The following is a 24,348-nucleotide window of genomic DNA, read 5'->3' as shown; positions in this document are numbered from 1 at the left end:
ATGCTTGTTTTTTTTTTTTTTTTTTTTTTTTTTTTTGTGGAGGGAACAAAAATAAACTCTTGCACTATGAGAGTTTTAAAAGTAGATGATGATGAATTTTGGCACATTTTTCTCCCATATCATTCACACAAAGAAGCCAATTCAGTGGGTCATTAAAAGCTGATGAATCAAATGAATGCATAAAATAGCAATTAGAAAATAATCAGTTAATGAAGTAAAAGGACAGCGAGAAGTCATCGGATGACAGTAACTGAAGACATCCATTAATGAGAAGTGACACTGAAGAATAGAAATGCCAAACTGAACAGCAAGTATGACGGAAAGTAGATTGGATAGACTCATCCAGCTAAGTGGTTTAAAGTGTTTGTGTGCACATAGGATGTTACTCTGGCTTATTTTTGGAGTTGCAACAAGAAAAACATATTTTCATGTTAGCCTGTTCCAGAGAGGACCTCTACAACCATCTCCATTTAAAAGTATGTTCCAAGTATATTATTGAAAAATATATTCATATGTTAAAATAATTACTTTTTTAAATTATGAATGCATAAGGTAGCTATGTGTAAGTAGAATCAAAACTCTTTGGGAAATTCCCTTTTCTTTGCTCATTTTCGCAAGTGTATTTTGTTACCAAAAATGAGAAAATGGATTAGATGACTGCATAGAATGTGATGTGGTACCAGGAATATGAAATAATTAATTCCCCAACTTTCTATTTATCTACAGCCTATTTCTGCAATTATACATAGGGTAATATGGGGAAAACGTCTTGATAAATATTAGCTTATAAAGTAATAGCCTGTTTCATCTATTTTGAAGCATAAAGATCACAAAATTTAAATGATGTATACTGTAGTTGGACATTTCTTTTGTGTCTGCCTATTCCCAAATAATCATTTAGAGGCTTAATATTACTTGTAAATATTTGGCTGCGAGTTCAGTCTTGTTACTAGCTAACTCTTATACTTATATTACCCACATTTCTTATCTCTGCTTCGTCATGAGACTCATAGCTTGCTACTTGATTTTCTATACAACCTGCTTCCTCTATGACTGACTGGCATCTCCTGACTACATCCTTCCTCATCCCATCATTCTCCATTTGGCTCTATCGTGTAGCCGTATCCTGCTCAGCTATGGCCAGTCAGCTTCTTTATTAAACCAATCACAACAACAAATTTTTACGGGTACAAAATGATTATTCCACAGCAATGTATTTTTTCCTTTTAAAAATTTTGCTGCTTTGATATAATAATATTACGGGTAGCAAGTTCTCTTGATCTCAGCATTACCTGTAGTCCTTTGTATGGAGTTGAATTTACATAGTTGTTTCATTTTGGCATGTCAATTGGCATTGCCCTTAGTGTTTCCTTTTAATGATGTTATTATATTCAACACATTCAAGTGTGTTCTTCACATCAGCTATGACTAAAAATTATACTCATTCACACCTTTCCTCATTAAGTTTCACATATTATTAATTTTTTTTTCATTTCAAGTCCCTTTTATCATAGTTCTAAGAGCAGTGAGACATATCTATGGTTGGATGAAACAACTTGTATGCTATGTTCTCTTGAATTTCAAAATGCCAAGCAACTGAGTATACCATTGCGGAATTAAGACAAACTCAACTTTTCAAGACATTTGTAGAGAGAAATCTATTTTTTGTCAAAATATAACAAAATGACCTTTGATCCATTTTCTTAATGGTATCATTGTTCCCCTTTGATGAGCAGCATTGTATTTTCTGTTTGTTTTACTATTGTCATTCTTATATTCTTCATTCATACCACAATATCGCAATAAGGCTTTTCTATAGCATTCTAGAATTTGTTTCACCACCCTTGGCTAGTTCCAAACTCTTCGTATTCCTTCAGCAATTCAATTTAAAAGACTTATGAACCTCAGGATTCTATTTGTCAAAGAAAGAGCCCCAAATCTTTTTACAACATTTACAGCATAATTTCTGCTTCTCATTGTTCTTCCCAAATGCCTGACTGCCACAGTGTAATATTTGGCAAATAATTTGAGGGGTATAGTTCATCACAGAAGGGAAGATATGGCAATAGGAAAATGAAGCAAATATTCATTATCACCAACAAAACTAGGAATCTGTCAGAATTTATGTTAATGCTCACTGACCCCTTTCTCTTTCTCTACCTGTGTGTCTAGCACTTCAGACCGAGGGATGCTCCACTCCATATTTAAGATAGGTATGACTTGTATGAGAAATAATGGTGTCAATACATTTAACACAGGTTTACCAGATGATCCATTAATGACATTCATGTATTATTTAGTGTGAGGTCCCATATAGCAATGAAAATTATCAAGTATGAACACTGTAGGGGGATTATTACAAAAGGAGAGGCAGAGAAATTTCATGAGACAGAAGAACAGATTGTTCACTCTGAGATTCTGTCCTCTGTAAATGTCAGAAAAGGCTCCATAAAGTAATCAAGATGACCGCTCAAGAATGAGCTGGAGTCGGGTGGTGGTGGAACATGCCTTTAATCCCAGAACTCAAGAGGCAATGGGAAGCAAATCATGGTTGTTCTGTTAACATACAAAATTCACACTGGTATATACACTTGTATGGGTGAGTTGGAGAGGGCACACATTATGTTGTAATGAAGCTTTAATGTGTTGAGATCTCATAATCTGCAATACAAATTGATCTCCATGTTTTTTAATTAATTAATTTATTTTTTATTTAAAAAAATTCCGCCTCCTCCCCGCCTGCCATTCCCCCTCCCCCCAACCCTCTCCCCCTCCCCCCCTCTCTCCATTCCTGCTCCCTCTCCAGTCTGAAGAGCAGTCCTGATTCCCTGCCCTGTGGGAAGTCCAAGGTCCTCCCCCCTCCATCCAGGTCCAGGAAGGTGAACATCCAAACAGGCTTGGCTCCCACAAAGCCAGTTCATGCAGTAGGATCAAAACCCAGTGCCATTGTCCTTGACTTCTCATCAGACCTCAATGTCAGCCATGTTCAGACTTGACTCTAGAGGGTCTCACAGGTGTCCAGGGAGATGTCCCCAGCTAGTTCCTTGGGCAACTGAGGAGAGCGAACCTGAAATGGCCCTATCCTATAGCCATACTGATGAATATCTTGCATATCGCCATAGAACCTTCATCTGGCGATGGATGGAGATAGAGACAGAGACCCACATTGAAGCACCAGACTGAGCTCCCGAGGTCCAAATGAGTAGCAGAAGGAAGGAGAACATGAACAAGGAAGTCAGGACCGCCAGGGGTGCACCCACCCACTGAGACAGTGGGGCTGATCTATTGGGAGCTCACCAAGGCCAGCTGGACTGGGACTGAATAAGCATGGGATAAAATCTCCATGACTTTTGATAATATATCAATTTCCAAAATGAGTGTATAATTGAAAGAAATCATAAAAAATATCATCCAATGGTTGCTGGAGTATATGTTTGTATAAAAAAGATGAGAATTTCATATTTAAACTTAACCTTAAAATATTGTTCTCTGCTATTAAATAATTGTAATTGTAGAATATTCCATGAACATTTTAAGTATGATATTCAATAGAGTAGTAAATACTACCTTCCTTGGAAAATGGAAAAGCCCAGTATAATGCTTTCACTCTCAGAAATATTAATTTATCACTGCAGGAAATCCTGCTGTGAGATCAAAATTAAGCTCACTGAAGGATTTCCTTGTGGCTAGGTTTTAAAGCCACTTTTAAATGTACAAATAAACACACAGGGAGTGATTTTTGAATATATGGGTAAAGAAATGTCAAAATCATAAGAACATATGTTTTATGCTGATAATATTTTGTAACTATTATGTAAGTTTCTGTGTTAGTGTAATTTATCTTCCTTTTGCTTATAATTAATTAACTATTATGATTTTATTTTTAAACAAATCTTTAATAGTGATATTTAAAATATTTTTAAAGTTTCACTTAATGCTCAAGAAAAACCCACATCTTTTTACATACCAGGCAACTATTTGACATTGACGATACCAAGCAATTCTGATTAAGATATTATTTTTGTAATTTTTAAACTTTAAAAAATTACTTTTCATAAATATAGAATAATTAGAAAGAACTGTTTAAAAATAAGCAAATTTCAAGAATATGATTCCTAAATAATTCATACATTTCTTCATAAATTTTAACATGCAAATATATTCATTGTTGTACTAACACTGGGAATTAATATTTACAGCAAAAACACACTAACACCTTTTCAATTATTTAGGTCTTATGATTGTGAATACTATATTCAAACAGAGACATTAAAAATTTCATATTTTCTACCAATTAATTTTTGCAATTAATTGAAAACGAGTTGGATCTGTACAATGAAATGAATATAGGATATTAGTAGGTCAAACATACTCTGAATGTTGTTTTCCTTTTTTTTAAGCGAAATATCCCCATGCAAATTATTTTAATTTTCTTCTTAGAGTAGGTATTTGTATAGACTTTTGTTTTTGATTTTTCAAGACAGGATTTCTTAGTAACTCTTGAGTCAATCCTGAAACTCACTCTATAGATCAAGCTGGTCTTGAACTCACAGAAATCCTCTTTCCTCTACTCCTGATGGTATTAAATGCATGTGCCAACATCACTTGAATAATATAGATTTTTAAGAAAATGGTTGTTACAAATGTCAGTTTTCTCTCTGAAAATTAGCTATTCCAAAAATTTTTTTCATGTTTAACATTAATACATCATTTAGCTCTTCATTAGAATCAAATAAGCTAATAGTGCAAATTCTATTAAAAATACTTTAATAAGCACATATTTATTCATCATATATATATATGGACTTAGTTAATTTTCTAGATTACCACATTCAATGCATTGAATAATTATTAAACAATTGGTATTTATTCATTTTACCTGTGATGGGAAGAAGACACAATAAATTAAACTTACAACATTTTGTATGATGTGCTTCAATAAATATGACATCACAAAGCAGAAGAAACTGCACAATATCGCAACTATATTTCTAATAACATCCACAACTATAATTAAATGTAATTACCATGTATTGCTTTTTCTATGAAGATTTACTGAATATCAATTCATGACAGCATTGTAAAGAACCAAGACATTGACAAATAGCAATATTATATTATGATTCATCTATGTTCAAATGGAAGCAGAAAAATCCATGGGGAATATAAATGAATGAGGAAACCATTCCCCAAAACACTAAATTTTTTCTATTAGGATTTAACCAGTGCCTTCAAAGTCATTGTCCCTTGCTACACATGTATTCTTACAGTGTTTTACTCCAATGTGAACATAACAATAATTATTTACCTAGGATTTCAGTGAGCAAAAACTAAGAATTTAAAAGTTATTTTTGAAAACTGCAAAGATTTACATAATCTGAAAAGAAATCAAAGTATTAAAACTCTAATTAAAAGGGATAAGTTTAAGCCTTCTCCCTGATGAATAGCTGCCATTGTACTAGAAGGCACATGCAAGACTCTAAAATGGAGGCAATCAACAGTCTTACCTTATTAGGATGCCTACAACAAATTCAGGGCCAGCTTGTGAGTTAGTGGTACATATACCATGGTGGTAACTAAGGCCTCTAATATAAATTATGACCCACTAAATAAATAGAAGGAATTGATACCTGGTACTGGAAATATAGTTAACTACCCAGTGGTAGTGAAGTCATATTTTTTAGAAGAATCTACAACTAGTACTTTCCAAAGCAGATTAAGCCCTTAAACTCACAGACAAGTGTAATGTTTTCTTCATGTCAAGGAAACTTCTGTTTGCAAATAGGGAGATGTAGGGCCCTGGTCTCCCTTATTCCTGGGGTGCATTGGCGGGGACAGTTTGTTATTTGTTAACTAAGCTTCCTGTGTGTTTCCGTGCTATCCCTGCCCCACCTGGTGATTTAGTTTCAGGCAATCTTCTCCATTGTTAACTAAGTTTCCTGTGTGTTTATTTCCCACCTCCCTGGGTGGTGAGATCTTTGTGCTGCAGTTAGGTAGAAAAGGGCTTCCCCAAGTCTGAATAAGCGGCATTCGCTTGATCTCCTATCGAATGACCCTGGTCTCTGTGTCTTGAGTTCAATCTCCAGGCACTTGTCCGGACTCGCATTCGGTACAGCTGCGCGCGAACTGTACCGAGGGTGTAACACCAAAACCGGGTGTTACAGGGAGACAGATACAAAAACTACAACTGATAAAAATGGGGATTTGTGGAGCACAGTCCAAATGGATACATTTATAAAACACTCTTGAACCTAAGGCTTAAGGAACTCTGTAGAAGAGGGTCTTAAAAGATTGTAAAAGCTAGAAAATTCAAAGAAGTTTGTTGTGAGATTGTGTGTATTACTAACATCAGAAACTATACCCATAAGTTGTCACAAACACCAACTAATGTGCTAATCCGCACGAGGAAAAGTATGTGAGCCTTCAATCATACACAGAAACTATAGGCAACTGAGAAAACTTGATATCAGAGAGGTGGTCTACCTCGGAAAGATCATATGAATCCTTTGTCCAGTGACAAATTGTCAGCCACAAAAACATACATACATATGTATGTATTACATATATTTGTGTGTGTATATATGTATATTTATGCATATAATAGCAATTAAAAGAAGAAGATACCTTGAATTTGAAGGAGGATTAATTGGGAGGTGTTATAGGGAAGAAATGGAAAGGAAAATACTGTAATTATTGTATAATATTAAAATTTAAAAATAAAATGCATTTTTATTGATAATGACAATTATTACTCAAGAATTCAAAGAAATGCAATACAATTCCTGTGTGCTGGCATCTGTTCACTATTCAGGCAGTTTATCCAGTTAGCTCTCTGTTGATATGTTTGTAAGGAGATGACGGCTTTAGCTCTTCTTTGCTGCAAAGATTAATATATGAGCCACAGTGGCCAAATGGTATTGATGCTGTGTATAAAAACATTAGAGGTAACTATGAGTCTCATTTAGATGATATTTTTTCCTACAGAAATTGTTTACATATATGCTGAAAATACTCAGTGCTTTAGAACTCTGAGCTAGAAAAACAGAAAGTCTCTCATTCTAACTTCCTGATTTTATACAAAAAAAAAAAAATAGTGAAGTCTGCTTTTCTTTGCCTAGAATATCACAAATCCAAGCAAATTCCTTGGTTTAAAGTCAAACCACAATGCTTTACTAAAGAAAAGTATGCTTTGTTTGTGAGTATGTGTGTGTGTGTGTGTGTGTGTGTGTGTGGCTTTTTATGTTGTGATATATTTACTTATTAAAAGCCTACAAAACACTATTCTCAGAAAATATATGCCAAGGTAGCTTTTGGAATCTGTGATTAGAACTAAGCATTGTTCCTCTATTATTTTCATGTACTACCAACTCCTTGAACAGTACATGGTGAGGGTTCTTCGAAGACAAGGTTTCTTCTTCCTCATATCTAGTGTATGTGAGTAAGCATCCCTTTGTTTGCTTATTTTTTACATCTGCTTTATTCATCAGTGAAGTCTGCTCATGTTATTGCTTATTTTTAATTAAAGTTTTTGTGTGATTTCATTACTGTACTCTTTACAATCTAGACATAAGCCATTTTCTAGATATGGGTTTGAAAGTAATTTAATTCACCTGAATAATACTACTGCCAAAATAGAAAGATATAAAATGAATATTAGTAATATTGCATATGCATTTTAGTCTTTTTAATTCTGATAAAAATAATGTGCATACCATGATTTGTTAAACACAATTACTCTTTAAAAATATTGTTATGTCTTTTTTGTACCTAAATAGATGTGTAAAAGTATTTAATAGTTTGCTATTGAATAACCACAGGAAGCTACAAACATACAAGAGAAAAAAAGAAATCTTGCCAAAATAGTTAACTAAAACAAATCACTAAATGTTCTCCTGCTCAATACATTCATGTGACTGGAACATGATCTAAGACTCAAGGCCAATTTAGCCTGCATATGGGACTTCATGATTTTTATTATTTTTAGAGGTGGAGTCTAGCTTTTAGGTTCAAATGACTATGCAAACAAAGTTAAAGAAAGACAGCATTAGATAGTTTTTATCTCCATTCTGTTGAAAAGCATTCTTCATATATCTGGCTTGCATTTTGAATCCAAAACCAATATGGTAGCCCAGAGTTGACCTATTTTATGATGTGAGAAAATTGAATCGTTCATTCAATTTAAAGTTCCATACCTTTGAATAAATAACTAGACTCTAGTACCAATGGGCTGGAATGGATAAAAGTTTATTGAGCATGGAAAAGGATGAGTAGGTATATTTCTTTCTATGTCTCGGTCTTATTCATGCTATCTGACCTATAATGTCAAAACATAATGTTAATTATTAATTCACTTAAGTGCCCCCCAGGGAAAGAGCATGGATTCCTTGTGTTGTTTAAATGATGTTATTCTAGAGCATCTTCTGGATTTGGATCTTTATCAGGATTCTTTATCAGGATTGTTCTGAATCTCTCTGTTTTTATCATACACATTTCATCACTCTCTCTATTTGAACATCTATGTTCATATATGCTAGTGCTTAGTGTCAACTTATAAAGCTGTCTTACTGCAGAGATCTTTTACCACTAATAAATATGACACAGCATGTCTCCTAAGTAAATTTTTTCTTCATTTTTAAAGTTATATATGACTTAATTTATTTAAATATCCTACATTAATTAAAATATCTTAAAGCATCTAAGAATAAAATTATTAAATTTTATTTTAGTTAAAATACCTAAAAATAGTTCAGTCATGAATTAGGGCAATATGTTCTTCATAGTATTAAATGTTTTCTATTCTAATAATAGAGGCAGGTGACCTACTGGTAAAGATCAAACTGCTCATTTATTACTTAAGTATTGGGTTAAAAGATGTGGACTACAATTGCCAGTAAGTGAACTTATTATAATAAATATTATCCCTGACTTTTAAGCAAAAGCCTCTGAATTAATAGGACCATTTTGAGGATTATAGGCTTTCTTTAAGTATAAAGGTGCTCATATCCAATTTCTTCATCTTTAAAAGTCAATTACATAAGTCAGACTAACTTGAATATAAATGAGGAATGCAGGCAGATTGGGAATAGTTTTGTAATGTGGGTCCCTACACAAAAGTAATGAGAGATAAATTTTATCCTGCGTTTCCTGGTTTGTATCCTTCATGTAGCCTTAAGTAAGCCTACTGACTGCCAGGGGTGATCACATTCTTCTCATTAGAAGAAATTAGCTCTCTCTAAGGATAATCCACTTTTGGACTTTTGTTGACTCTAATCCTTACCGCCCCATTAGGTCTAGTCTTTGACTTTCAGTGTATAAATGGATCAAGATAGTAGCTATATTTACTTCTAAAGGAGGTATGTAGGCAGATCCTCAATACCCCAGAATGAAGTATAATCAAATTTTATTTATTTGAAAATAAAACTCACATTAAGGGTAGAGATCCACGTCCTGCATGTGCACTGGAAACTGGGAACAGAATCCTTCAGAAAAGGGCCATGGGCTATTTCTCTGTTTATTGTAATTCAGACCAGGCCTCTAGCTAAAAGGCTATTGGCTGAAGGAGTTCCTACAATAGATGTATTACTCAAAAAACATAGCTTACTCATTAATAAATTTAACATAAAAATCCCACAAAAATTTATTTCACAACTCCTTGTAAGTTTGCTACATTGAGAATTAATCACACTCGCGACCCATCGATACAGTAAACTATCAAACCTGAACATAAACTCTGACCCTTTCATGAAAGTTCTAGATGAAAAACTCCAAAGAAATTGAAGTTGAACAATAAAGGAAAACATTTTTGTTTAAGTAAAATTAAAATTATTTTCTTTTCTTTTACCGTTTCATAGGCTGTAGGTATTTTATTAGTAATGTGAACTTCCTAAGAGTTGAATGGGCACTGTATTGGAAAAGCCAGCTTTGATAACCAGCAACAGTTTAGCTGTTAGACTTTTTCACAGTGATATCTGTTTAGTCCTGCTTGGTCCTCAGACAAAGATACCCTGCATTAAAAACAACTGTCAAATAAGACATAATTGTAGACCTATGCTTTGGAAAACTCATATATCTCCAAATAGTATCCCAAGTTACAGCCTCTCCACCTGGCATGCCAGAATCTCTTAGAGGTGTATTTAATTAAATGTCCTAATTAGCAACCAGAGTGGTGTCCTTTGGCTTTACATGTGTGTCCCTATTTTAACCTCAGACTCTATCTGAATCTACATCTCTAGATGTCTTTCTTTATAAGATAAATATGGAAAAAAATAGGACACCATGATGTATCTTAGGCTCCATTCTGAATCATTAGTAGAAATTTTTAAAAGATTCCATTTTATTAAAAATTCATCAACCAAATAGACCTAGTGTATATGCATATATATTTGAGTTTAATTAATATTTTTTTCTACATAAAAATGCATTAATTTTTACTATTAGTGTGCAACCGTATTTTATAGTAAACTTAGTCCAAGATATGTAATCTATATTTATGGTCACCGATGTTATCTATGTTAAAATGGCTTAAATATATTTAAAAAAATGAGAAAGAACACACAATTTTGCATTTTATTTTCATTTTCAAAATGGCTAATTTCAATTTTAAAAAACTAATAAATGTCGGTGTCTGAATCTGATAAACTTCCATGTAAATGGCAAGGGTACCCTAGTTCAGTTCGTAATTACTAATTGATATAATTCTTTAATGAGGAGATGCAGTGCCATCTAATGCATGTAATTCTGGGTCAAATGATTGACAAATGAGCAACCAGCTTTTCATAGCTGGTACTTAAGAGCTTTTTAAATCAGATCGCTGATAATGTCTCTATTCAAGACTGGCAGGTGTTCTCACAAGTTACATGAGGTATTTTGCAGTGAGGAAGGATGACAGAACTCCACATTAAGGGATTTATGCATACATCCTTTTTACCTAAGCAAATCAAAGTAATTTTATCATTCCCCTCCCCCATGATACTTAACTAGCAGCCAAAAATTTGCTGTCCTTGACTATAAGAACATGTATGCAATGTACATGTTAAGCATGCTGCCTTTTTCAACTTGTTTTCCTGTCTTAACAATTAAGATTTCAGCTTTATTTCTTAATGAATATACTGGCAGCACTGACATAATGGAGTTTGGATTTTGTACTATGGTGAGTTTATCAGTACTTACCCTTGTCTCATCTATCCTCTATCTATCTATCTATCTATCTATCTATCTATCTATCTATTATCTATCTATCATCTATATCTATCTATCTATCTATCTATCTATCTATCCTCTATCTATCTATCTATCTATTATCTATCTATTATCTATCTATCATCTATCATCTATCTATCTATCTATCTATCTATCTATCTATCTATNGTTTGCTATTTCTTCTCTTGTTAATGACAATGCATTTGGAGTAACTTGTATGCCTTTTCGACTTTTCTTTGACTTCAATACATGTTTGCAATATAGCAGTTTTGAGAGAAAGAATGCAAGGCTATGATTCTATGCCAGAGTTGTAATACATGATATTGTAGTGCATTGCCCACAATTTCAAGATCTGGGTCCAGTAGACAAATTTAAGTTGAGGTAAATTGTATCACTGAAATATCATGACCTTGGAAATGTCTAAAATGTATTGTGCTTTCTGGACCTGTACATCTTTGACATTTCCTTTTGTTTCCTCTCTCTACTTTGTCTATCTATCTATCTATCTATCTATCTATCTATCTATCTATCTATCTATCTATCCTCTATCTATCTATCTATCTATCTATCTATCTATCTATCTATCTATCATCTATCTATCTATCTATCTATCATCTATCTATCTATCCTATATCCTAGGCCACTTTGAGTATTTAATTTTATATATCAGTCAGTGGTATTCTTCAAAAATAACTTAGTTCAATGAAGCATTTTCTTTAAGCATTTATGAAGTCATATAAAATTTATTGAAAAGCTTTGTTCATCATTTTGTTTGAGCAAGAAGCAGGAAATTAGGAACTAATTTTGTGTGCCCTGGATGTACCTACTAGATTGAGGTCCTCTAACCTTTTCAGAGGTCTGCTTTTTTTTCTTTTTTTCAATATTTAAAAGGTTCTAAGATTTCTGCATACCATGTTTTTCTTACTGGGTTTGGTTTATCTCACTCGGGATATTTTTTTCTAGTAAGATCCATTTACCTTACAATTCATGATGTCATTTTTTACCAGCTAAATAATATTCCATTGGACAAATGCACCACATTTTTTGTATCTATTCATAGGTTTGAGGGGCAACTTCTGGCTATTATGAATAAAGTTGCCATGAAGAAGCTGAGAAACTATTCTTCGTGTAGAATGGAACATCCTTTCAGCTAGGTCTTGAGGTAAACCTATTTCCAATTTTATGTGGAACTGTAGTATTGATTTTCATAGTGGTATATCTCTTAGTATTCTCACAAGCAGGGTAGAAGTAGTCCTCTTTCTCCACATCCTTTCTAGCATAAACTGTTGCTTGTGTTTTGACCTTAACCATTCTAACAGGTATAAGATAGAATCTTAAATTAGTTTTTATTTGTATTTCCCCAATAGCTATGCCTGTTGAACATTTCTTTAAGTGTTTTTCAGTCATTTGAAATTCCTCTTCTGAGACTTCTTTGTTTAGATCTGTCTCCATATTTTAGTTAGATTATTTGTTGATACAGGATTTTTTGATTTCTCCTTCTATGTTTGTATATTGGATATTAGTCCCCTGACAGATGTGGAGTTGGTGAATGAAAATCTTTTCCCATACTGCAGGCCGCCATATTGCCTTATTCACAGTGTCTTTTGCCTTACGTAAGTTTTCAGTTTCATGAGGTACTATTTGTTAGTCTGCACTATCCTCATTCTGTTTAGGAAGTTGTCTCCTGTGCTAATACATTCAAGATTGTTATCTACTGTGTCTTCAGCATATCAGGTGTGATGTTGTCTTCATTGACCAGATTGGACTCTAGTTTTGTGCAGTGTGATAAATACAAATCTGTTTTCATTCTTCTACATATAGTAATCCAGTTAGATCAGCACCATGTATTGAAGATACTGTCTTCTTTTCAATGCATATTTCTGGCTTTTTTTTAAGTCAATTATCAATTGTCTATAGTTGCATGGATTACTATCTGAACCTTCGATTTTATTCCCCTAATCAAGCTACCTGTTTTTATGCCCATATTATTATCATAGTTCTGTAGTAGTGTTAAAATCAGGGATAGAGATACCCTGAAAATTCTTATATTCCACAGGATTGTTTTGAGTATTCTGTTTTTTTTTTAAATATATGAATTGAGTATTGTGGATGGATGCTTAAAAGAAATCCCACACTAACTCAGAATTGAGAAACAGATGATTGTATATTAGGGGTAGACTCAAAAATCAGAATCCTCTGTTTGAACAGAGATCAGAAAACAAATCCCACAACCAGAACAGAGAGCCTGGGAAAGAGGCTGAACACATGCTCTACATTGGTACATACAGTATAAGAAGCCATTCCCCAGTGGCTGGGTAACCACTAGCTGTAAGACTTCCTACAGAACCTCCCCTTTGTGCTTAAATATGAGAGTTCTAAGCCCAAAACAAAATTATATACAATAAGAACAAATATATTCAATAATTATTTTATCCTAACTAGTTTAAATCTTTTATAATAAATAACTTGGCCAAGTCATGAGAGGAAAGTAACTACAACTATCTAGTCTTCAGCCTCATTGAAGATTCAAGAAGGGAAATAATATTACTTGAGTAAACAGGAAGTGCAAACAAGCAACTTCCAAAAATGTGCAACAAATGATAGAGGCAACTGGCTACCTGGGCAATCACCCAAAGTCTCATTTGCAATGTTGAAGCAACCAACTTTGGCTAAGGCCTAGAATAACTCATCCTGTCTTGGCAAGATTTAACAGTCTGGCATCCTAGGAATTCCTCATCCACAATCCTTTCTCAGATGTCCTATTCTACCACAATTAAAACATTTGTCATTTTGATGTCTCCTCATTTCTTTGGAAATTGCTTCTCCTACCCAAGATTATGTATTATAGTCAAATATCTTAATGGTCATTGTATGCAGGATCCATTAATCCATAGGTGCTGATCTAACCTTTAAAGGTCCAAGTATTGTTTTGCATTCTAAGTTGGCATTTTCATAAGCCAGAGATTCAATAAGCACTTGTCTAACATCTGGGTCTATTACTCTTATGTGTAGAGATTTAGTTAATCTTTGTAAAAATTTAGTAAAAGGTTCTCTTTGGCCCTTTTAAACCCTGGCATATGATTCAAATTTTTTCATAGTTATTGAATCCTGTCCCAAGCATTTAAGTTGTGGCATAGGGACAAGATTTGTTCATCGTAAAGAGCTTGAACCATAGCCTTCACCAAGAATTTGATCTTGGGAGGTCTCAAGGAAGTTTGCTTTTCCCTGTTGTTCCAAAATTTTGTTCTTTTCTCTGAAATAAATTGTAAACATTAATTGAGGTCCATCTTGCAGGACTGCTGAAACTAACTGAAAGAAATCATGTGGTGTTGCTTTGATGCTAGAAGCCCAAGTTTTTATCATCTCATTAACAAATGCAGATTGCAAGCCATAAGTTACAACAGCTTGCTTAATTTTCTTTAGATCATTCATTCCTCTAGGTATCCATCTACCTTATTTCGATCCTTTTGAGCCTTTAGAACTTGATGCTTTGTCAGAGTAGATTGCAGGGTAGGAAACTAAAACCTACTGTCTGTCAGCTAATGGCAATGTTTATTCCTGTCCCTGTGCCTTCTTTCCCTATTCATCAGCTCTAATAATTTCCATAATTATTTCAAATCTTTTTATTATTATCATTTGTAAAGCCTGAATCTCCTAGTTTGTATATATTTCTAGTGATTTCATTGAGGCACCTAGCATTTGGTCCTCATCCTGCACATGTAATTCCAAGGTCTGAAGTATCTTCTTTAAATAGAACAACTCTTCCTTGTACATAACTTGAATAGCATGCAGATTGTCATCGTGGAGGGACAGTATATCTGCTAACTTATCAAACTTTTAAACAAATTTTGATTTGTTTAAACAGTATGAATTCTTTCAGATAATTTCTTAGTACCCTTAGATATGGATTCAATTTTGTCTGTTAAATTAATTTTATCCTTTTTATTAGTATTATTATTTCAGGTAACTTTTGATTTTTGATGGTATTAATCCTGTCAACTAGCTGTTCATTATTAATCTGTAAAGACGTCATCATTCCAAAAAGTGCCATATTCTTTCTTAATGATAGTCTATGGAGAAGAAAACTGAGTTTCAATGCCCAATAAACAGAAGTATCACCATAAACATATAAGCCTCAAACAGTACAATCCATAGTATTAGCAAACATTTATTAAAATTTCTATATTAATGTAATTTGCTATATTGATTTATTAATTACTTTGTATGAGAACCAGTAAATTATTTTAGGTGTAATAATCTTTATTGTCCAGCAGACGTTGTGGTTGCAAATTCATGGTAGCAACTGGAATGGTCTTGAGTTGCTTCAGTTTCTGAGCCGCTTTAGTTTACTGTCTTGGTACTGGTTAAATACTGAGAAATATGCTTTTTTTTGATAAATTAAAAGCAATTAAATCAATTCCATTCACAGAACAATAAAACCAGAACTCACAGGCAGGGAGAAGAAACCAGAGCTGCACAAGTCACTATGCCACTAGGAACTACATCAGGAAATGCATTAGTCCTGTATGTGCTTTGGAAATTTCCAAGTTCCAATGAATTCCTCAGTGGCAGGGGTTCTCCAAAATATACTTAGGTAAAAGCAAGCAAGCCAAGGGGGGCAGAGTTGGAAGACTGTGTGGGCCATGGACCAGGGAGGCATGGAGTGGCGCCAAATGTGGATGGACACTTAAAAGATCCCACACTAGCTCAGAACTGAGAAATAATTGATTATTTATTTAGGGGTATACTCACAAATCAGAATCCTTTGCTTGAACAGAGATCATAAAATGAACCATGCAACTGGAAAAGAGGCAGGACACATGCTCTACACCAACATATATAGTATAAGAGACAATTCCCCAGTGGGTGGGTAACCTCTAGCTGTAAGACTTCCGAGAGCAGAATATTGTCATTTTATGGTCTGTAAAGAATTGTGTTAGGGTTTTAATGGAAATTGTCTTGACTCTGTCAATTGATTTTGGTTAGATGGCCATTTGTATAATGCTAATTTTACTGATCCCAGAGCAAAGGAGCCCTTTTCATCATCTGATATTGTCTTCAAATTCATTATTCAAAGTTTTGTAGCTCTTATCATACATATCTTTCTATTGCTTTGTTTGAGTTATTCCAGGATACTTTATAATATTTTGGCTATTGTGAAGGGTATAGTTTCCCTTACTTCTTTCTCATTCCATTTCTCATTGGTATTTAGGAAACCGACTGATTTGTTCTTTTATTTAATTTCACATCTTTGCACTTCCATGGAGGTGTTTATTAGCTGTAAAAGCCCCCTGTTAGAGTTTTTTGTGGTCTCTTATGTGTGGTCTTATATAATCTGCAAATAACAATGTTTTACACCTACATGTGTAGTGCCTATGGAAGCCAATGTGATAGATTTCTTGGAAGTAAAGCGGTTGATAGTTACAGTCTACCTGATTTATCTTCTTGGTATCCCACTTATGTCCAAAAACAACATGTTATTAACAACTAAGCCCCTCAAGTTCAAGTTTTACAGCACATATTTCAACAGCATTCATTAATTTGTGAAGTATTGTGTATTTAAGTGATTTTCAAACAATTAAAGCCAAAGAATTTGGAAAGTTTGACATTTTATAAAATTTGTCACACAATGATTATATCTGTAAATGAAATAAAAAATACTCATTGCTTAAAGTAATAAAATATTTTATTAACTAAAAAAAACCCAGCAAAATTAACTTTTTCGTTATTAAAAATAATATGTACTGCTGATGCAGATTTAGTTTCTAATAATCTCAGGAGCACATTTGTAAATAAAAATGTTCAGTTAAATTGGATATTAGAACTCATAGAGTAGTCAAGAGTTAGAAAGTCAGGGGGGAAGATGTTCTTCCAGGATCATTTCAAGATTTGGCAGAATTTCAATTACCAGCTTTTACATTCAACTGTGAGAAACATCCCTAAACAGCTTGCAACTTTTCTCAAATTAGAAAGATAACAAGCCAGCAATGACCTTTCATTAAATAATGAAAGTCCCCAAACAGTTCTTAATGGACTACAAAACTAAAAATCTAACTCACACAATACAACCTTGTTAGAAATAGTCTCCTAGCCAAAAGTGCTGGAATGAATAATCTAAAGGCAACAAAATTGCCATTAGATATCATCTTCCAGAGCATATCTAAATACATACCAATCCCTTTGCTTTAACTATACCATGTTACTTAAACAGGTACAAAGATCTGGTGGAAACACCTTAAAAACAATCAGTGGAGACTATATTTTCTATGAATTCTTATACTGCATTCATTAACTCTCCCATTCTACTCAAAACAAAATAAAAAACTTTCCCTCTGATACTGTTTGCTATGTAAGTGAACTTGGGCCATACCCTAAAAAGGTAACTCATTTGATGGATTTAATGCTCAAAACTACACCACACCTTGATACTTTAAACTTCAATAAAACTCACAGTGACCAAAGATTACAGACAATCACAGTTCATGATCACTTTGTATTTTTTTGAAAACTGTACTGCTTTTCTTTTATCCAGCCTCTTTATTTTCACTTTGGACTTCATTTTGCTGTGTTTGAAGGTATCATGTGTCATTCATCTATTAAAGAGTCGAGGGTAACTTTCCAACATATTTATATCACCATGGTATAAAATAGTTTAAAAACTTATTAAATTGTCTTAAGGCATCCAGTGAAGATGAAACAATATTTAGTAACTTTCAGAAGGTACAATATTAATCATAAATGGTATCATAGTGCTCATTAAATAAACATTGTAAGAACTTTTATCAATATTTATTAAAATGACAGTATTTGCTCCAGTCTTATCTGCTTACGTGCTGCTGTGATGAAATGTCTTAAAAAATACAATTTCAAGATGAAAAGGTTCATTTAACTTATTGTTTCAGAGAGATGCAATGCAACATGACAGGAAAAACATGGCTGTATATTGAAAAACTCTGGTTATAAAAATTTAGGCTACATGACCATATTCAACCTGCATTCAAGAAGTAAAGTGAACAAGAGTTATTTCTAGTATAGAAAACATAAAATCCAGCCTCTGGCACAAATTTCTTCCATCAAGACTCTACCTCCTAATGGTTCAACAGTTGTTTGAAACAATGCTACTAGCCTGAGGCTAAAAGATCTGATATGTAAGCCTTTGTGAGATTTCACAATTAAATCTCAGCAATTCACCATGTTTAAATTCATTAAATAGCACCATGTTTAAATTCATTAAATAGTAACATCATAAGGCTAGGAAGATGGAAGGAAACCCCAACAACAAATGATAAATCTATGACCCCATCCCTTTTCAGTAAGAAAGCTACAAAAAATATGAGTAAATTATTAAAATCTAGTTATATACATTTGATATAATGTAATGTTTCAGATAATTTTAAATTATAATTATAATCCACATCATTTACAAAACAAATCAGAAATAAATAAGATTTCTCAATTAACACATACAAAATACTTCTACCTGTTTTGTAAAACATATGTCTTCGGTCCTACAGAAAGAACAGTAGGCAACCGAGTAAAGCTAAGAAAAGGTGAGGTGGTCCTCCTCATGAAAGAGAACATTGATAGTTTACACACTGCAAAAATATCAGCCCTGAAAATGAACTGAAAATTATATGAACTGAAAAAATATTTAAACATACGTATGTATATGCAAATGTATGTAGCCACACCATCACAAATATAATGGAAGTGGCCATGAATCTGCAGGACAGTGGGGACAAGTACATGAAAAGATTTTGAAGAAATAAAGGAAAGGGAGTAATTTAATTGAAAGAAAAGGTATCATAGCATGTAAAAATTGGAAACTACAAAATCAAGAAACAAAATTTTCGTAGGTTTATCAAATTCAAAAGTTTCAATCTGTTGCTTTTATAATCAGAAATTAAGTCCTTGCATGAGTAATTAAGTTGGAGTGTACATGGAATATAACATACATATGGCTCTTGTTTGATCCCTAGCACTGAAAATAAAAAAAAGAAATATTTATGTAGACTTAATTATTTTTAATCATTGAATACCCTGTTTGAATTTGCTTTCAAATAATGGATTACAATATAAAACACATGAAATAAAACTTTATTTCAATATGACTATTTAAGAGCCTAATATTTGGAATACTATTTTATTAACCACTAAACATAGTATTCAAAAGTTGATCATATTTATGATATTTATGTATTCCATCATGAGCTGAAGGTAAGAAAAGTTGATTAATTTAGGATAAATTCAATAAACATTAAAATTTTCAGTTTAGAGAATTAGAAAATATTGTAAAGGTAATTTTTCAACCCTATATAATAAGACTTATCTTGAAATATCTAGAATTATTACATGAATTAAGATTAACACTTTAAAAAATGAAACAGTATACATTTTAAAGAAACATGAAGCATATATAATATCCTTTACCTTTAGCTGACAAAATTTAAAAGAAGAAATTTATAAATTTATTTTATCTAAGTCATTCCAGAATGACTAACAGAATGTGCAGACAGTTGTAAATAAGTATGAAGATATGGGAAATCTCATATGGGGTATATATGATCAGTAGAAAAATTGGAATTGTTTAGTATGATCAGATGACAAATGGCTTATTCAGATAAAATAATTCAATCTGCTGATTAGTTCACAAAAGAGCAATTCATATATTATGATGTAAAGGATTTTAATCTCTAAATATTTTGACACATGGGGGGGCTTCAGAGAAGTATTAGTAGAGATAATACAGAATCTTCAAAAGTGCTTCTAGAAAATTGGATGTCTACATGTTAAAAAATGAAGTTAGACCCATACCCACCACTTTGCACTAAAATCAACACAAAGACTAAAATGTGAAACCTGAAAATCTGTCATTTCTAGAATAAAGTATAAGTAGTAAAGTAAAGACTGAAAGTATATGAAAGAAATTTATAAATAGTTTCCCTTTTACTCAGGAATAGAAGCTAGCAATTGATTAATATGACCTCATAAAGCTATAAAAGCTTTTTCAAAGCTAAAGAAAGAATTGGTCAAATGATGAAATAAATATAGAAAGGAAGAAGATATACAGCTATACATCTAAAAGATTATTAATAACCAGAATATATTTAAAATGTACAAAACATAATCAAATTAAGAAAAATAAAATCTCTAGTACATCAATCTGAAAATTAGACTTTGAATCTTTGTAAAGAACAATTTTCAAAGAAATATCTCAAAAATGTTTATCATTCTTAGCATCTAAGGAAAAGCATATAAAAACATTTTGAGATTTTTATATTTCCCTGTCTACAGTGCAAAGATAAAAACAAACAAACAAACTACAAATAGTAAATTCTAGAGTGAATATGGAAAAAACTCTCATTCAGTGTTTTTGGTGATGTTAAAAACTGATGCAGTCTCCCTTTTCCCCCCTCCTCCCTCTCCTCTCCCCCCCCACTCCTCTCCCCCTCCCTCTCCAGGGAGGCGGGGAGGAGGCGGAAATTTTTTTTTCAATAAAAAAATTATATTAAAAAAAAGAATAAATACATGGACGTTTAAAAAAAAAAACTGATGCAGTGTAGAAAACTGTCAAAAATCAATCACAAATATGCCATATCACCCCTCTATATCATACTCAGTATATGTCCACACAATTCAACATTCTGCTCCACAATCATATTCATCATTGCTTTACCCACAATAGTTATGGAATGCCTAAAACTAAGTATCTTTCAAGCAACAAATGGACAATGGAGAACACAAATGTGATTTATATATACTATAAAATTATATTCATCTGTGAAAAAAATGAAATCATAAAATTTTCAGGTACATAAAAATACCAAGACAGTATCAAATTAAAAAAAAAAAGAGAGAGATAAAAACTAGCGAAGTAACCCAAACCCAGGAAGACAGCATGTTATCTTTCATCGGCTATTCCTAGCTTCAAATATTCAGTTATAAGTACAGATCCTACCCTTCATCAACAAAATTTCTTCTTGCACCAGATGGAGAGCATTACAGAAAAATACAACCAACAGATGTAAAGGAAAATTTACCATGTAACTGATATATCTACAATACAATCTCTTCACCTATTGCTCAAGAGGCAAAGTACAAGAGGGAGCACATGATGACTACCCTCAGCAGAACTGGAAATTAGCCCTGAGATTTAATCTTTTAGGAATGTCTGAGGAACTACATCCATTAAGTTACATCATAATGGATGTTTAAATGTTGGGAGCAGTGAGACCCCAAATCCTGAATTTCTTGTAATCCCCTGATCTGAGTGCCTACAGCTGCTCTGAGCAGGAGACCTTCAGGAGTTCCTGATGGCAGTAGAGTGGTTTCTGGTGAGTTTGGCTGGGGTATGGCTATCTCTGTATAATCTGCCCCTTATAAAGGGAGCATTCTTGGGGAATTCAAGGATGACCCGTATCTCTGTCTCTCTATCTGTGTGTGTCTGTGTATTTTAACCTCCAGCCCCCTTGCCCTAAGCTCATGAGCTGGGTGCCAGCGCACAGAGCGCAGACACAGGGGCTCGGTGCGCGGCATCTAAACAACACCTAAACAAGAATAATACTCATAGGCATGTAACATGGAAGTAGAACCTTAGACAAAGACCTACTAACAATTTAGAAATGCAGAGATCAAGAAAAATAGTCTTCTTTAGATCAGAGCCTGCAGATGGTAGATAATACCAGGTTGTAAGCTCTGAAATCATAAAAATAAAAGTTGCTTATATTATATATATGTGTGTGTGTGTGGTGTATAATAATATACATATTATGTTATACTTACATTATGTACATATATTTAGGAATGTATACATTTAACATCATTTAAAAGAATGAATTGATGGGGGAGAGTCTTCTGTTTTATGTTAATTTCATTGGTTAAATAAAGAGACTGCCTTGATCCTTTAATAGGACATAAAATTAGGTAGGCGGAGTAAGCAGAACAGAATGCTGGGAGAAAGAAGCTGAGCCAGTGAGTCGCCATGGTTCTCCCACTCCAGACAGAGGCAGGTTAAGATCTTGCCTGGTAAGCGCACCTCGTGGTGCTACATAGATTATCAGAAATGGGTTAAGAGGCTGAAACTAATGGGCCAGGCAGTGTTTAAAAGAATACAGTTTCCGTGTAATTATTTCAGGTAAAGCTAGCCGTGCGGGCAGCCGGGTGGCGGGACGCAGCCCAGCCCGCTGCTCCAATTACAACAATGCATACCATGAATTTGAGAGAAAGAAAGAAGTGCATTGAAATAGTTGGAGGGAGGAAAGTCCATAAAAATAATGCAATTGTACTTTAATTTCAAAAAGAAAAAACTTAAAAAATTAAATATAAAAATAAATTAACAATACATATCATTTCAGGATTATAGGTAATTTAATTTGGTGCAATTAGTAGATTACAGGTATTCATATATAATAAAAATATGAACATAAATTTTCATGCAGACAGCATATGCCATATTGTAAAAAGTTGCAATTGTATGCAGAATGATGTGGGCAAGATGATACCTTCACAAACTCATAAATTAGTATTCAGTGCAAAAATCTATTGAGGAAAGCATGAATAAATTCATTGCTCATAAGTTTTTGCTGTCATAACAAATTCAATAGTCCTGCAATATAAAACAGCAAACTTTATTTCCCACTAAAATTTTATATCAGCTGTTGTTTAGCAACAGTGACTTTCTCATTTTTTTTTCTCAGTTAATATACAGATGTTCACTTCGAATGTGAAAGTGGATCATGAACTTTCCAGGAGTCTAACATAAATTATCAACCAAACTATATGAAGGCTAGTATTGTACTATATGTGTATGTGTGTATAATGTAATATACTCTATATCATAAACATATATATTATAAATACATAAATAGATATACATACACACATATATGTATATATTACATAGCCCCTTGGCTATATTTTACATATATTTTATTAAAAGTACAGAAAATAATCTGACATAAAAGTAGAAAATAACATTTTAATTTTATTTTTGTGTTTTGTCTATGATATGTATTTGTGCTGCTCATTATATTTAAAAGCAACTGGAAGCAAAGCACAAGAAATATCAGACTCTACGGAGTAAAAAATGGTTTACCAAAGCCTTCATTTAACTAAGTCCTGCTAGGAAAATTTTCAGCTTTCCTTAGAGTATGGCTGAATTTCTTTAGATCCAATATTTAAGACCTTAAGAATTTTTATAAAAACTTTATTGTTAAAATTGTCAAAAGACAGAAGGCAAAATGATTATTATATATGATGATCACTTTTCAATGGTGGCTATCAGACTATAAAAGGTAAGGCTGTTAAGTAGCATAGGGAACATGAAACACAAATTCCATTTAAGAAAACACCTATATATTAGAGTCTTCTTGGGTGATACAAAGGAAAGAAAGCATAGTAATATGTGAGGACTTTCTTCAATTGAGAGACACTTTCTCACTGAATAAGTAGCATTCAAGAAAAACCTTTTGACACTAACATAGTTCTGCAAATACATATATGAACTCTGTAACGCAGATGTATCCACATATATGCAAATAGATGCAGATGTGCACACATTCATTCATTACACAACATACAAAGACACATGCAAAGATTTATAGTATGTGAAATTCGTACATTTATCAGAAAATGATTTAATTGTGGCAGGCATGTAAAAACTGATTATTGTTCCAAAGACAGTTTAGAAATAATATAAAAATTAAAAAAAAAAGAGATATTGGGGAAAACACGCTAACATAGGAATTTTCATTGCAAAACACCAAAGGGATGTTAAATATAACACTAATCATGATTGCTATTTATTGACTAGTAAATAAAACTTATTGCAATTAATGTATGAGGAACAGTTTATTAAATGTCTCACCAATTTTCTCATATTTCAATAGTTTATTCATTAAAATTTTACAAATCTTTAAAATCATAAAAACAAAAATGAACTTATAACCTATTCTTTTTTCTACAAGGGGATGTTCGGCTACGACAGTCTTTGTGGAATATTTTGTAAATACCAATATTTGAGTATGATAATTTATAGACAGAAATGCCACTGTGTTTGCTAGAAGAGTTTTAATTTCATTCCTGAATAAGTCTGCTATGTTTATATTTTTTCACAAACAACTGAACATCTGTTTTCATAACCCTCCTTCC

Source organism: Alexandromys fortis, unplaced genomic scaffold (genome assembly GCF_014885135.2).
Source record: "Alexandromys fortis isolate MF-2015 unplaced genomic scaffold, M_Fortis_MF-2015_v1.1 scaffold_11, whole genome shotgun sequence".
In the NCBI taxonomy this organism is placed as follows: Eukaryota; Metazoa; Chordata; class Mammalia; order Rodentia; family Cricetidae; genus Alexandromys; species Alexandromys fortis.
The sequence above is the reverse complement of the archived record's forward strand: the minus strand, read 5'-3'. Positions refer to the sequence as shown.